Genomic DNA, 14,254 nt, shown 5'->3' with positions numbered 1-14,254 from the left:
AGATGGAACACAAAGCTAGAAAAATTGGTAAAAGAAATAAATAAACCAAACAAAATATAAACGGCCCCCAAAACTCAAAAGTGTTCAAACCCACTAGTTATCAAAGAAAAGCAAAATAAATATGATTCTATTCTATGCCCAAACTGGTTTTTTAAAAAGGGAGGAGGGAGGAAAGCTTAACTATAACAATGATTCCCAGTATGTTAACCTGGATACAGTAAGTATCCTGTATATATGTCATGTAGCAAAGCCTTAAAAATGCAAATGATGTCCTTTCCAAAAAAGCAGCCTAAAGAAATAATCTGAAAAATGCACCCAGATTTCCATACAAGGCTGTTCACTATTGTGTTGTGTTCACCGCAGCACAAAACGGCTCATAAGCTAAATGCCCAACAATAGAAGGATTTGTCAAATAAAACATGATGCATTCAGCACAAATGAGCTGTTAAAAGCCATGTTTTAAAGGGCTATTTAATGATTTAGTCATATGCCTAAAGTACATTGCTAAATTTTTTTTAAATGGTTTAAAAAGCCCCTGTATCTCTATTTCAAAATACGAATATACACATGTGCATATGTACAGGTGCACAAACAAAAAATTTTACTCTCAAGTAAATTGGGAAAAGAAATATTCATGGAGTAAAACAAGCTATTTTGTGTGTTTCCACCACAGTCTTAATATTCCTTAATATTCTGAGACAGGACTCACTTTCAGCTATTTTTCCAGTAATTCTGACTTTAATTCTGATCAGTTCTGACCAACAGCCTCATATACTTCAATAATAACTAACCAATAGTTTCAGGATTCTTTATACAACAATCCCTAAAAAAGTCATGCATTTCCTGCATATTCTTCTCAAATCAGTCCATTTCCTATCACAGAAAAGCAAAACACAAAAATTCCTGAGAAAGGACACTCCCCAGGGACTGCTCTATCCTTGCCCTCTCTACAGACCACTGACAACTACACACACCCAGGAGAAAGTTAAAGCCTTTTATCTCTTGGAAAAACAATGTCAGTGCTCAGGTTAAATGAAGAAAAAGCACATGGACCTCTCTAGCATGAGGCTCTGCAGCTAACATTACGCACACTTCATCCCACAGTACATTCAGTCAACTAGGCAGAGGCTCTCAAAGGGGCAAATAGCTGCACTTGACTTCACTGAGAGCAAAAGTTCCCAACCCTGGTTGCACACTGAAATCACCTGGGAATTTTTTTTTCTTAACCCCAACAGTTAGGCTATACTCCTGATCAAGTGTACCTTAGCTTCTCAGATGAGACCAGGCAGCTGTCATTTCTTAGTTCTCCAGATGATTCCAATTTGTTGTCAAGGCTGAGGACCACTGACCCAAGGCATGTTTTACAAACAATAAATTAACAACCCACAAACATGAATAGAGGAATCAATTCAGGGAGCTGGGGCCAGCAATTATTTTAACTAAAAAAAAAAAAAAAAAAAAAAAAAAAAAGAATGGAATGGGCTAGAATAAGCTAGAACATAAAATGCATTGCTCCTAGTGCAAATAGATAATATCTCGTGAAATTTTTCAGTTAAAAATATGTAGTTCTTGGCAATACTATTGAGACTGATCTACAGATTCAATGCAATCACTATCAAAAATCCCATCTGCCTTTCTGGCAAAAATCGACAAAATGATCCTAAAATTCAAATAAAAATGCAAAGGACCCAGAATAGACAAAACAATCTTGAGAAAGAACAAAACTGGAGGACTCATGTTTTCCAATTTCAAAACTTAGTACAAATCTACAGTAATTATGACACCCTGCTGTAAGGATGGACAAACAGATCTACAGGACAGAAGAGAGAATCCAGAAGTAAACTGTAACATTTATGATCAGGTGATTTACAACAAGGGTGCCAGGACAATTCAATGAGTAAAGAACAGTCTTCAACAAACGGTGCCGAGAGAACCGGAAATCACACATAAAGTAATGAAGCTGGACCCCTACCTCATACCATATACAAAAATTAACTCAAAACCAATCAAAGACCTAAATCTAAAAGATAAAACTATAAAACTCTTAAGAAAAAAAAAAAATCACAAAACTCACTGTGGATGGATTGGTTGGAGGAGCATTCATGAGTTTGAGCCCCAAGTCAGGTAGACTACTTAAAACTATATATATATTTTTTTTTAAAACTCTTAAAAAAAACATAGGGGCAAATCTTGGCGACTTTGGGTGAGGCAATGATTCGTTAGATAAAACATCAAAAGCACAACAACAACAAAATAGGTAAATGAGACTTCCCCAGAATTAAAAACTTATGTTTTGGGTGCCTGGTGGCTTGGTTGACTAAGCACCCAACTCTTGATTTTGGCTCAGGTCATGATCTCAGCATTGTGAGATCTGAGCCCCATGTCAGGCTCCAAACTCAGCAGGGAGGCTACTTGAGATTCTTACTCTCTCCCTCTGCCCCTCACCCCACTTGCACTCTCTTTCTAAAATAAATCAAAATTAAAACAAAACAACTTTTGTTTGAAAAGGACATCAGAAAGTAAAAGGTAACCCATAAAATGGAGAAAGTTTATAAACTTTTTATAGATAAGAAACTAGTACATAAAACATTAACAATAAAAAGACAATGACCCAGTTAAAAAGGATCTGAATAGACATTTCTCCAGAGACATTATATAAATGGCCAATAAGCACATGAAAATATGTTCTCCCCCTCTTTAGTCATTAGGGAAATGCAAATGAAATCAACAGTGAGATAACACTTCATATCCACTGGAATGGCTACAACCAAACAGGCACTAACAAGGGTCATTGAGGATGAGGAGAACAACTGTCATCTTGCCGACCCACTACCCTGGAAAAGTCTGGCAGTTCCCAAAAGTGTTAAACATAGAATTATCATATAACCCAGTAATCCCACACTTTGATATTTATCCAAAAGAAGGAAAACATGCTCACACTAACCCATGCACAGGAACATGCAGGGAAGCAGAACTCATAGAAGCCACCATGGAGAAACACCCAAATGTCCATCGACTGACTAATAATGTAGCACTGACACCTGCCACCATGTGGATAAATTATGAAAACAGGCTAAAAGCCCATCACAAAAGAGCACATATGGTAGGATTCCACTTACAGGAAATATCTAGATAAAGCAAATCCACAGAAACAGTGCAGGTGCGTGGTTGCCAGAGGCTGGCTGAGGGGAGGGAAGGGGAGGGAAGGCTGGGGACCGACCACTGATAGGTACAGGGTTTTCTGTCTGGGCTCACAAAAATGATCTGGAGAGGAGATAGTGGTGGGGGCCACAACTCTGTGAACATACTAAAACAACTGAAGCACACCCTTTAAAAAGGTGGGGCTCAGGGGCACCCGGGTGGCTCAGCAGGTTGAGCCTCTGCCTTTGGTTTAGATCATGATCTTGGGGGGGGGAGGCGGTGTCCTGGGATAGAGCCCTACACATCAGGCTCTCTGCTCAGTGGGGAGCCTGCTTCCTCTCTCCCTCTGCCTGCCTCTCCGCCTACTTGTGATTTCTCTCTGTCAAATAGATAAATAAAATCTTTTTTAAAAATTTAAAAAAATTTGGGGCGCCTGGGTGGCTCGGTGGGTTGAGCCTCTACCTTAGGCTTGGGTCGTGGTCCTGGGGTCCTGGGATCGAGCCCCGCATCGGGCTCTCTGCTTGGCGGGGAGCCTGCTTCCCTCTCTCTAACTCTGCCTTGCCTCTCTGCCTACTTGTGATCTCTCTGTCAAAGAAATAAAATCTTTAAAAAAAAAATTTTTTTTTTAATTTAAAAGGTGGGGTTAAAATAAATAAATAAATAAAAATAAAAAGGTGGGGTTTATGGAATAACAACTCAATGAAACTTTTCTTTTTTTTTTGCAGGTTATTCTGTGTCGAGCTCCTTCCCCATTGTTCCTTCTGAAGCCCATGCAGTTCCTTAACCAGAGGACAGTATGGATAGATAACCTTTCCAACTCACAGGCGGAGTCATGTATGGATTTCATGGCCAGATCTCAATCTCAGTTCAGGGCATCACAACTGATTTTTTCATCAAACAGGAGTATAAGATTTCAGAACCCACAGTACACGAAGTTAGGTATGGTTTCTGTGAAACTTGCTTGAGATGCGCACGGGCACACTTGATGTGTATATACTTATCAATGAAAGGGAGTCAGTCAAAACAAAGTCTGGAAAATGTATTTTAGGAGTTGACTGACACCTGTCACCTATTCAAAAAAAAAAAAAAGAAAGAAAGAAAGAAAGAAAGTATGAGATGTTAAGAGTTGAAAACAGAAATTGGGAGAAAAAAATTTGAAGCCACTCTGGAGCATTGCTCCAGGCACTGAACTAAAGGCTAGGAAAAGTGAGCTGGACCCCCATCTGCCTTTACTGCCCAAGGAATAAAAGATTCCCTGCCCCATCTACCTCCACCAGGGCTTCTGAGGGGGAGCAGAGCAGCATCTGGGCACCACCACCCCACCCCCCGTGGGGGAGCCCACAGCAGATCCCACAGGGAGCTCAAGAGGTGAGGGCACAAACCCATCACTTGAAATGGGGTGTGGGGAGGGACCCACAGACTGCAGGACAGGGCAGGGCCTGAACTCACACCAGGGGTCAGGAAGCAGGTGCAAAAAGCAGAACTTCAACAGAGGAGGCAAATGGAGATTGCTAGAGTATTCAGTTCATCTTCACAGGGATGAAAGAGAAAGGAAGGGAAACAAGAAGCCACAAAAACTTCTCTGAGGAAGAGCACATTTTCAAAGACTGTGGGCCAGAAACCTGGACACAAAAGACGCCAGCAGCTGCACAATACGACAGCATGGTCAGAAAATAGAAGCCCTTGGGATGAACCTGAAGATAAGATAGAACTCCTATAATTCCTCCTGGCAAGAAATTTGAGGTCATCCTCAAATCAGCAGGGAAACTGAACTTCTTTGTGGAGAATTACCACAATAACAGGGTCAGACTCTACCAAGGATTTTTGTGGTACAGAAAACTGCAGGGTCAATGTCAAGGTGACAAACTTTGTTCATTCAAAAACATTATGTACATAGAATACTGCAATTTAGTGAAACAGACCTTGAGAAGAGGACACTTCTTTAATATCATTGAAGATTATATACAATAATGCATTCTGGTAAAAATTAAAAGGACTGTCACATTAAAACCTGTTCTATAAATACTCTATAATTTATTAAGAAAAAGAAATGTATGAGGCATATGAGCGGCTCAGGAGAGCATGCAACTCTTGATCTTGGGGTAGCAAGTCCAAGCCTTGCACTGGGCACAGAGCCTACTTTAAAAAAAGAAAAAAAGAAGAAAGAAAAAAAGAAATGTATAAGAAAAAGACTGCAAATGGAAGCTCCTGCATGGCTTAGTGGGTTAAGCATCTGACTTCTGCTCAGGTCATGATCTTGGGGCCCTGTGATCAAGCCCCACATAGGGTTCCCTGCTCAGCGGGGAGTCTGCTTGAGATTCTCTCTCCCTCTCCCCCTCCACCTTGTGTGTTCTCTCAAAGAAGTAAATGTTTGGGGGGGTAACTTTTTTTTTTTTTTTTTAAGATTTTATTTATTTATTTGACAGAGAGAAATCACAAGTAGATGGAGAGGCAGGCAGAGAGAGAGAGAGGGGGGGGGGGGAAGCAGGCTCCCTGCTGAGCAGAGAGCCCGATGCGAGACTCGATCCCAGGACCGAGATCATGACCTGAGCCAAAGGCAGCGGCCCAACCCACTGAGCCACCCAGGCGCCCGGGGGGGGGGGGGGGGGTAACTTTTTATTTTGTTAGGACACCGATTTTGGCTAACATAACCACCCTGAGTAATACAGGTGCTTGGTTGGAAGATACATAGAATGTAATCAGTTTCTTTCTCTATTCTTGCTTTTTACCACTGGGAAGAAGGGAGGGGCAAGGGGAAATCACCTCATTCTAAATAAATATTTTTAAATAAAGAGCAAGAAACAAGTAATCTGCAGACATTAGGGAAAAAACAAAAGCTATAAAAGATTGCATAAACCCAAAGATTCATAATCACAGAATAATTCAATATTATAAAGATGACAAGTCTCCCCAAATTTATATACATTTAATGAGATTTCCCAATAAGTTATTTTGAAATCCTAAACTGAAAAATACGGGATAAAACAACAACAAAAACAGAGCATAGGCACTACCAGAGAGTAAAGCCTACTATAGAGTGATTATAATGATGAAAATAGCAAGGTCATGGCAAAGGAACAGACAGATAAATGGAATAAAACAGCAATTCCCACAACAGATCTAAGGATTCAACATATGATTAAGGTGTCATTTTAATTTAATAAGACAAGGATGAATTAACAAATGGTGCTGGAAAAAATGTACAGGAAAAAAAAATCCATACTCCACACCACACTCCAAGTATTAAATAACAGCCAAATATTTTTTTAAAAGAACGAAAAAACATATAAAAAATATTAATAAATTCTTAGGGTACAGAGAGGACGAGAAAGAAAAAGGTTGACAGATCTGAATTCAAAGCATAGACAAATATTTGCAACTTACGACAAAAAAATGCAAATCTTAATGGCTTATTTCTCAAACAGAGTGAAAGTAGGATTAAAATAACATATCCAGTAGCATCAACTTTACTCAAAGATTAAGGAGGAAAAATGTTTCATATTAAACCAAGCACTGATGTTTCTGGAATAGAATTAAAAAATTCACATTATTTTTAGATAAAACAGAAGACTTAAAAGTGCCATGCTTGTTATACTCCCTAACACTTCAAAATATGCATATATCCCCCATATACTTCTGAGGAATAATTTGTGAATCAGTCTCTTTAATATATAGAGTTCTCAATGATATGAATTCAACAGAAAATGTTCAGCACTGAGGTCATCCATACCACTGTGAAGCAGAGGTAATCAAACTCTTTGTATAAAGGGCCAGAGAACAAATATTTTAGGCCTGCAGGTCATATGGTGTCCTGAATGCACACGGCTGTGCCTCAGTAAAACTCGATTTACCAGAACAGGTGCCAAGGATTCTCTCATTGGCAGCATCCGAAATGCAAATTATTGGGCCCCACCCCAGACCTTCTGAAGGAGAAACTCTTCCAGTTTGAGTTTTACCACGTCAGACAAGGAAGAGATTGCACCCCCCAAGCCAGGGGATTTGCCTTTGGAGACAGCAAAGGATTTCAGCCAGCACTGCGGAGGGGACAAGAGAGCCAAACCAATTTGAGGCTGAAATCCCAACTAGAGTGGCAATATGTGAAGAACAGCATTTCCAACAGGACTCTCCACCAGAAGAAGGGTGGAGAAGACCATCCCTAAAGTCATAACACCACGGCCTCCTAAAAAGGGATGGTCCAGAACGAAAATGCTAATGCAAGTTTAATTAAATGAAGCTGGTGGGAAAGGGATGCCACCTTGAAGGGAGACCAAGTAAAAGAAAGGACTATATGCTGAGATTGGGGTGGGGGTTGCGGAAGACTCCTACAGGAAATGCCAGGGAGAGCTAACAGAAGGAACAAAGGACACAGGGCGCCTGGCTGGCTTAGTCAGTGAAGTGTACAACTCTTCATCTCGGGGTTGTGGGTTCAAGCCCCATGTTGGGTGCCGGGTGTAGACATTACTTAAGAAAATAAATAAATAAATAAGGAGGAGCCAAGGACCAAGCTGGAGTACACAGAGGAACACCATAGCTGGGAATGAAAAACAGGCCAGTAAGAGAAAGAGGAGGGTACAAAGCAAGAATGATCCCAACCTCAGCCTCCTCAGCTGTGAAGTGGGAACCAGAGTAATGGCCTTCAACCGGGGCTGCCATGATCAAAAGACATTCGTGATCACAGGAGGTGCTGGCAGAGCAACTGGCACCCAACTCTAGCTTCTCTACCCTCTTCTAGGCCAACAGGGACTTACAAACCCAGAGCTTCAGACAAAACCTGGGAAGAGCATTCTATCCCTGGACTACTGGAGCTGAAGAGGAGAAATCAAGACCCAGGAGGAGTTAACTCAGGTAAGTTAACCAAATTCCAATTTCTTCATCAATAAAATGCAGCCCAGGACGCCTCTACCTGCCAGTTGCCTAACCATACTGATGTCCAGTGCTTAGCACTGAGCCCATCTCGGGTCCCTTCTATTGCCTGGGAAGGCTCCCAGACAAGAAGTGCGCTTTGTTAAATCGCACTCATATTCATCTTAGAAGATGGGGGGACTCAGCACTGTAAGACTCATGTTCAGAGTGAACTGAGAGGGAGGTGGCTGCCGGGAGGGTGAGCCTCCAGCGGGCTTCAGAGGCACCCCAGTGCAACAGACCCGAGGGCAGAACCTATGGAAAGAACTGCGGATGAAGCCTTTCCTGACCGGTGACCAGAGAAAGCCATGGTCTGGGGCGGCCGGGTGAGCAACAGCCCAAGGCAACTGGGACCCCCCTCACTGAGGCTGCAGAGATATGGTGAGTAAGAACTGCAATCAAACGATGGCCAGCAGAAGGGTCTGGGGCTACGACCTAAAGCCTTTGAGCAGTGGCCGGCAGTGAGGACACTGCACCAAGTCCCAAATATTATCTACTGTGAAATTAGCCACGGTTCTCACCTGTGTTTGTCACATTCACAGACTCAGATGTCTCGGTACAAACTGTATGTGCAGCTCATGCCTGCCACACTTCCTGGGAAATAGGAATTTTCAAAGGTCATTTCTGATGAATCCAGCTCTTTGCTTTTTGTGCTATCTTTAGATTCTAGGCCTGCATAACATGCAACCCCACTGAAGGGGCACAAGAAGGTGCTATTGAATAGAGAGATGGAACTCTCCTTCATAGAGTACATCTTCAGAGGGCCTTAGAAGCCACCTATACCTGAGGTCAGAGACTTGCCGAGGTCAGAGGAGAGAATTAAGACTACGGACAACAGAAGTACCCCAAAAGATTTACATTTCCGTGAAGGAGGAGCTCCCCCAAAACACCCACTCCCTCCCTTTCTGACTGCATTCGGGCTTGTCAGGTTGGTCACCATGCCCTTTGTTACCTTGGACATCTTGGGTTCCTTTCCTTCTAAGTGCACAGGCCAGAAACTTGGACACTGCCTTCAACTCTCTTTGGTACACCACTACCCTCCCCTCACATATCTGGTCCATCAGCATCTCCTCATCCCCACCTCAGAATCCCCTCAGAATCACCCTGGTCTGACCACCACCCTCAGCCCTCACCCAGGAAGACACAGTGCTGCCCCGCCCTCCCTGCTTCTAGTTGATTCTCAAACAGTAATAACCAGCAAATCCCTGTTAAAACCTAGGTCAGTCCCTGTCCCCTCTACTCAAAACCTTCCATCAGCTCCCATTCCCATCAAAGTAAAACCCATAAGCCTTACTGTCACATGGCCTTACATGTTTCAATTCCCACTGTCTCTTTGACAGCAAAACCAAATGCTCTCCTTCTGCCTCAGGGCCTTTGCACCTGCTGCTTCCTCAACTGGGAATGTTCTGCCTTCAGATATCCACATGACTCACTTCCTTCACATCTTCACTCAGACGTGACTCAGGGCTTTCCTGTCTATCCTTCCTAAAATTTCAGCTTCAATGCCAACACTTAGTACCCTCAATCCTGCCAGATTCTTCTTCAGGGCATGAAATCTCTGTCTGCCACCTAACCAAGAGTGTGAGCTCCATTAGGGCAGAGAATCTCCATGCAGCAACCAGAGCACCAAAAACACTGCCGGGCTCACAGCAGGTTCTCAATAAATGTACTAAATAGGGGCGCCTGGGTGGGCGCCTTCGGCTCAGGTCATGATCTCAGGGTCCTGGGATCGAGTCCCGCATCAGGCTCTCTGCTCAGCGGGGAGCCTGCTTCCTCCTCTCTCTCTGCCTGCCTCTCTGCCTACTTGTGATGTGTCAAATAAATAAATAAAATCTTTTTAAAAAATAAATTAATTAAAATGTACTAAATATGTCAAATCCTGTGAAAAGTAGAAGCTGCAAGCAAACCTCCATGATTTGACAGTCAATATAGAACCTGTGACAAAATAACAGGTTAGAGGGGCGCCTGGGTGGCTCAGTGGGTTAAGCCGCTGCCTTCGGCTCAGGTCATGATCTCAGAGTCCTGGGATCGAGTCCCGCATCGGGCTCTCTGCTCTGCGGAGAGCCTGCTTCCCTCTCTCTCTGCCTGCCTCTCCATCTACTTGTGATTTCTCTCTGTAAAATAAATAAATAAAATCTTAAAAAAAAAAAAAAATTAAAAAAAAAAAAAAAAAAACAGGTTAGAAAAAGTAAAGCTGGGGAGAAAAGGAAGATAGTTCCATAAAGCACACACAGAGCTCCTTTAAATCCTAAGTCAATAATGTACAGCCACAGCATAACCTGGAGCAGGAATGTTCTCCAGCAAAAGAATAAAAGCCCAAACCGGCAGCCCTCTGAGGAGAGAATAACTGGAAGAACAGCAGGGAGTAAGAAATGAGTTAATGAGTTTATCTGGCATTGGGAACAGACTAGTGTGTTGGGAGTTTTATAGGCAAGGCCCAGAAACAGGTCAGGGAAGGACTGTAAAATGTTTAAATTAAAAAAAAGCCTAAGAGGATTAAATAAAAATAAGTTTTTAAAAAGCTTTCATTTACAAGTACAAAGCACTATGTAATTGCAAATTATGATGCTGACTTTTAGTCCCCTTAAGCAAAATGGGAAAATTTCTCAAGGTACCAGTGGTGCCAGAAAGGAGTCCCCAAGAGGATCCCAGGTTTGTCTTTAGAGACACTGCAAAGGAAGGCAATAGCCAACTCAGGATTTCTAATACCCCAGACCTCGGCCTTCTTGAGGGCAGAAGACTGAGTGTGATTCCACAATTATTTGTTCAACAGCACCTGACACCAAATTAGCAGATGGACTAACGGAAGGCTATGTGAGCTTGGTCCTGTGAGATCTAACTCCTGCAGGACTAAGACCTCTAGGCTTTGCTGCACAAATGCGACAGGCAATGTGGCTGGCATGAAACCTAGCAAAACCCTTTCCAATATTCTACCCAAGTACTTTCAAAAGCATTTTTGAAACATCCTAAGAAACATTAAAACTCAGCTTAATTAACTTTTGCCAGTCAGAAAATACAACTGCCATGCAACCATGTGAATAAGGGGGGGGGGGGGGACGTCAATATGGAAAGTTCCTGAAATACCTTTCCTTTAAAAAAAAAAAAAAAAAAAAAATCATTCCCCACTCAGAGCCAAAAAAAAAAAAACCCCAAGAGAAATGCCCTGGAATTCAAAGAAAGAAGCTGGTCGCCATTTTGACAAAGGAAATGGTCTAGAAAGCAGGTAACTCACGCTCAGGCTGTCAGGTGAAACAGGTAGCTGGGCTAGACACACCTGCTCACCTCCTTTCAACTACCAGGTGTGCTAGGAGGCCTTCCACTGCATACCCACTGCCAGCCATTTCAGAGGCTAGTGCCCAAAAGCTATTAAATTCTGGTAAGGGAAAAGAGACTACGAGTGACCAGTTCACAAGTCATCCTGAGACAGCCAACCATAACCCAGGACAGAATTCAGAATGTCTGAGCAGAAAGGCCCTTTATAAATCTCACCCGTTTCCAACACCTCCGGGGCTATTCAGGGAAAAGTCATGTGCTAAGCTAAAAAGGCAGGTGCAGACAACTGGAAATAGTGAGGCCCCAGCCCAACAGCATTCAAATACAAAAACATAAAAATAAAAAAGCTTCAGCTACCCCTGATTCTGGTCTCTGGCTTTAGAGAGGAAGAAAACTGGCCGCGAGAAGTCACATGGCTAATTAATGACAGCTCAAACCAGACTGCCTCGGGAGTCCCGGTCCCACGTCCTCGCACATCACCGGCCTCCTCAGCACACCCAAACGTCAGCAGGGGCAGCATCTTCCCCCTCCCATCTTCCAGCATTGCAGGAATAAAAGTAACAGCCGCGGCTGACACCCCAGACCTAGAAATCCCTTATGGGTGACTTTCTTCCACCTGCAGTTGCCCTCATTTACCCTTTGCCCTGACAATCAAGAATTTCTCATCAGTCATGCTTAAAACCCCCAGACTGTAGGCCGAGTTCCTGTCAGCTACCCACTCAAGGGTACATCCAGAGTCAAAGGAAGGAGAAAATCCTGAGCCCTTGAAGTAATTACACTCAAGAACGTCAATTTCTCCTTCCAGCAAGGTAGCAACAACGGGAATTCGCGACCCCCGGGGGAACAGGCCTGAGAGAAAGGCCCAGGGGTCGGAGCAGCAGCTTCTAAAATTACTTGGCGCAGCCTTTGTAGGAGAGAAGAAAGCAAAAAATGTACAAGGCAAACCCCCCCCCCCGCCGCCCTCTTGATGGCCCTGAATTCCGGGGGGCGCGGGGATGCCCGCGCGCACCTCGCGGGGAGGGACGAGGAGAGAGCGACCCCAGAACGCGTGGGCCGAGGGCCCGGGAGGAGGCGGCGGCGGCCGGCCAGCCCGGTCCCGGGGGGACCCACTTGCCTCCCCGCGGCGCGGCCTGAGGGCCCGAGCGCGCTGCGTCTCCCGGGGCGGCCAGAGTGAGCGCCCAGGGGCCAGACCCGGCCCGGTGGGGCGGCGGAGGCTGGGGGGTTGCGGGGCATCCACGGGCCCCGCGGCCACCCTGGCCCGCGGGTGCGGGGACCCGGGGAACCGGCCGGGGCTTGGGGGGCGCAGGCCGCGCCGCGGGGCCGGTGACAGCGCGCGGGGGCCGTGCCAGGCCGGCCTCGTGGGTGCGGCGGGCACCTCGCGGCCCGGCCCGGCAGGTGCGGCTCGCGGGCCGGGCCGGGGGCGCGGCGGTCCGGCTCTCACCTGGCTGCAGCTCGCTGGTCTCCCGTCCTGCCGCCGCGCCTCGGCGCCGCAGTGCCAGCCGCCGCCGCCTCCGCCTCCGGTCCCCGCGACAGCCGCCTGCAAAATGGCGCCGCGGAGGGGCGGGCCGGGGGCGGGGAGCCGTGGAGCCGCCCGCCCCCGCGCCGGCCCGGGACCCACCTCCCTCTCCGCCCCCGACCCCCCGCCCGGCGGCCTCCCTCCCCCCAGGGGAGGGGCTGTTCCCCCTCTCACGCGGGGCCCCGCGCGGGGCCACCGGCCCCCACCCCAGCCGCCCCCCGCGGCGTTCCCTGCGCGCACCCCACCCCAGGTCCCCTTTAGCTCCCTCCCCTGCGTGGAAGTCGCCCCCCTCCTCGCGCCTTGCCGCCACACCTGCTCCTGGGGCCCACCTGGAAGGCAGAGCGCCAGCCCGGAGGCTCCCCCTCCTGGCTCTCCCCTTTTACCCCGCCTGACACTGAGCCCTGTCACCGCTGCGGGAAGATAATCGTGCAATTGGCGCGGAGCATTGGGCTGGGGGTGGGGGGGTGGCTGGAGGTTTCACGGCAATTTCACCGTTTCTCGGGTTAGGCCGTCAGGTTTTTCAACTTACTGGAGGAGAGGGCCTCCTTACATCATGCGGACACCGTAACACAGCCCGGGGTTTCTCACACTCCGCTGCCCCGGGGATCCTGTTTAACTGCGGGTTGTGATGCAGCGAGTCTGGGGGGCAGCCGGAGATTTTGCATTTCTAAAGAAGCCCCCGGGTGATGCCGCTGGGTCAGGGCCGCCGAGCGGAAGGGGCTGCGGGTAAAATTTAGCGCCTCGCAGCCCCACCTTGAGTGCACGAGTGAGACGCACGTGGTTGGGCCCCACCCCCTGGCTGCTGAGGCCGGAGGTCTGGAACGAGAGGAACTTGCATTTCTGACAGCTTCCAGGTGATGCTGCTGCGGCTGCTGTCCGATATTCACACTTCGCGAGCCACTGCTGAAGACCATCTGAATACATGGCCAGAAACAAACAAGCAAACAAACAAACAAAACACTAATAATTAGCGCTCTCATAGCACCTTCCATCTTGAAACCACTGTCGTGGTTGCTGTTTCCACCGAATAATAACTGACTAGTTCCCCCAAGCAAGTCTCGAGAGAGCTGAAGAATCGAGGACCGTGTTTGACCTGACATAGGGAGGAGCAGATTTCATCATCGGAATTTCTGCCTGATTCACACACTTTGGGGAACTCCATGGTATAGGTATCATACATATCAATGAGGGGGGAGGGGTATGACTAGCCGCTGGGAATTTCACCAAATACAAAGTATAGTCTGTGTTTGTAAGAATCAATAATGTGTCATCATATTTACCTCTCTAATAACTTGTAGGTTTAAAATACAAGAGTTGGCTTGTAAAATTCAGTACACATTCTATTGTATGTCAACTATATTTGAATTAAAAAAAATTTTTCTACATTGGAATGTCAGGTGTTCAGAGCCTCACGGAAGATGG

At 46.1% G+C, this 14,254-nt stretch overlaps 1 protein-coding gene across 22 annotated transcripts in view; it reads right to left on the bottom strand.

Annotated features, from left to right (window-relative positions):
* SLC23A2 (solute carrier family 23 member 2) overlaps window positions 1–13,861 on the bottom strand; it is a 132,734-nt gene extending 118,873 nt beyond the window's left edge. For 3 of the 22 annotated variants that reach the window (XM_082744437.1, XM_082744434.1, XM_082744443.1), the window contains exon 1: window positions 12,758–12,870. The gene's annotated coding sequence lies outside the window, so the exon portion shown is untranslated. Of the gene's footprint in view, window positions 1–12,757; window positions 12,884–13,144; window positions 13,256–13,361 lie in introns of those variants that run through there. The other 19 variants (XM_082744441.1, XM_082744445.1, XM_082744448.1 and 16 more) reach the window with 16 other exon arrangements.
* Between the last annotated feature and the right edge of the window lie 393 nt (window positions 13,862–14,254).

Source organism: Mustela nivalis, assembly GCF_964662115.1.
Source record: "Mustela nivalis genome assembly, chromosome: 8".
Classification (NCBI taxonomy): Eukaryota; Metazoa; Chordata; class Mammalia; order Carnivora; family Mustelidae; genus Mustela; species Mustela nivalis.
This window is presented reverse-complemented; position numbering and strand designations above follow the sequence as displayed.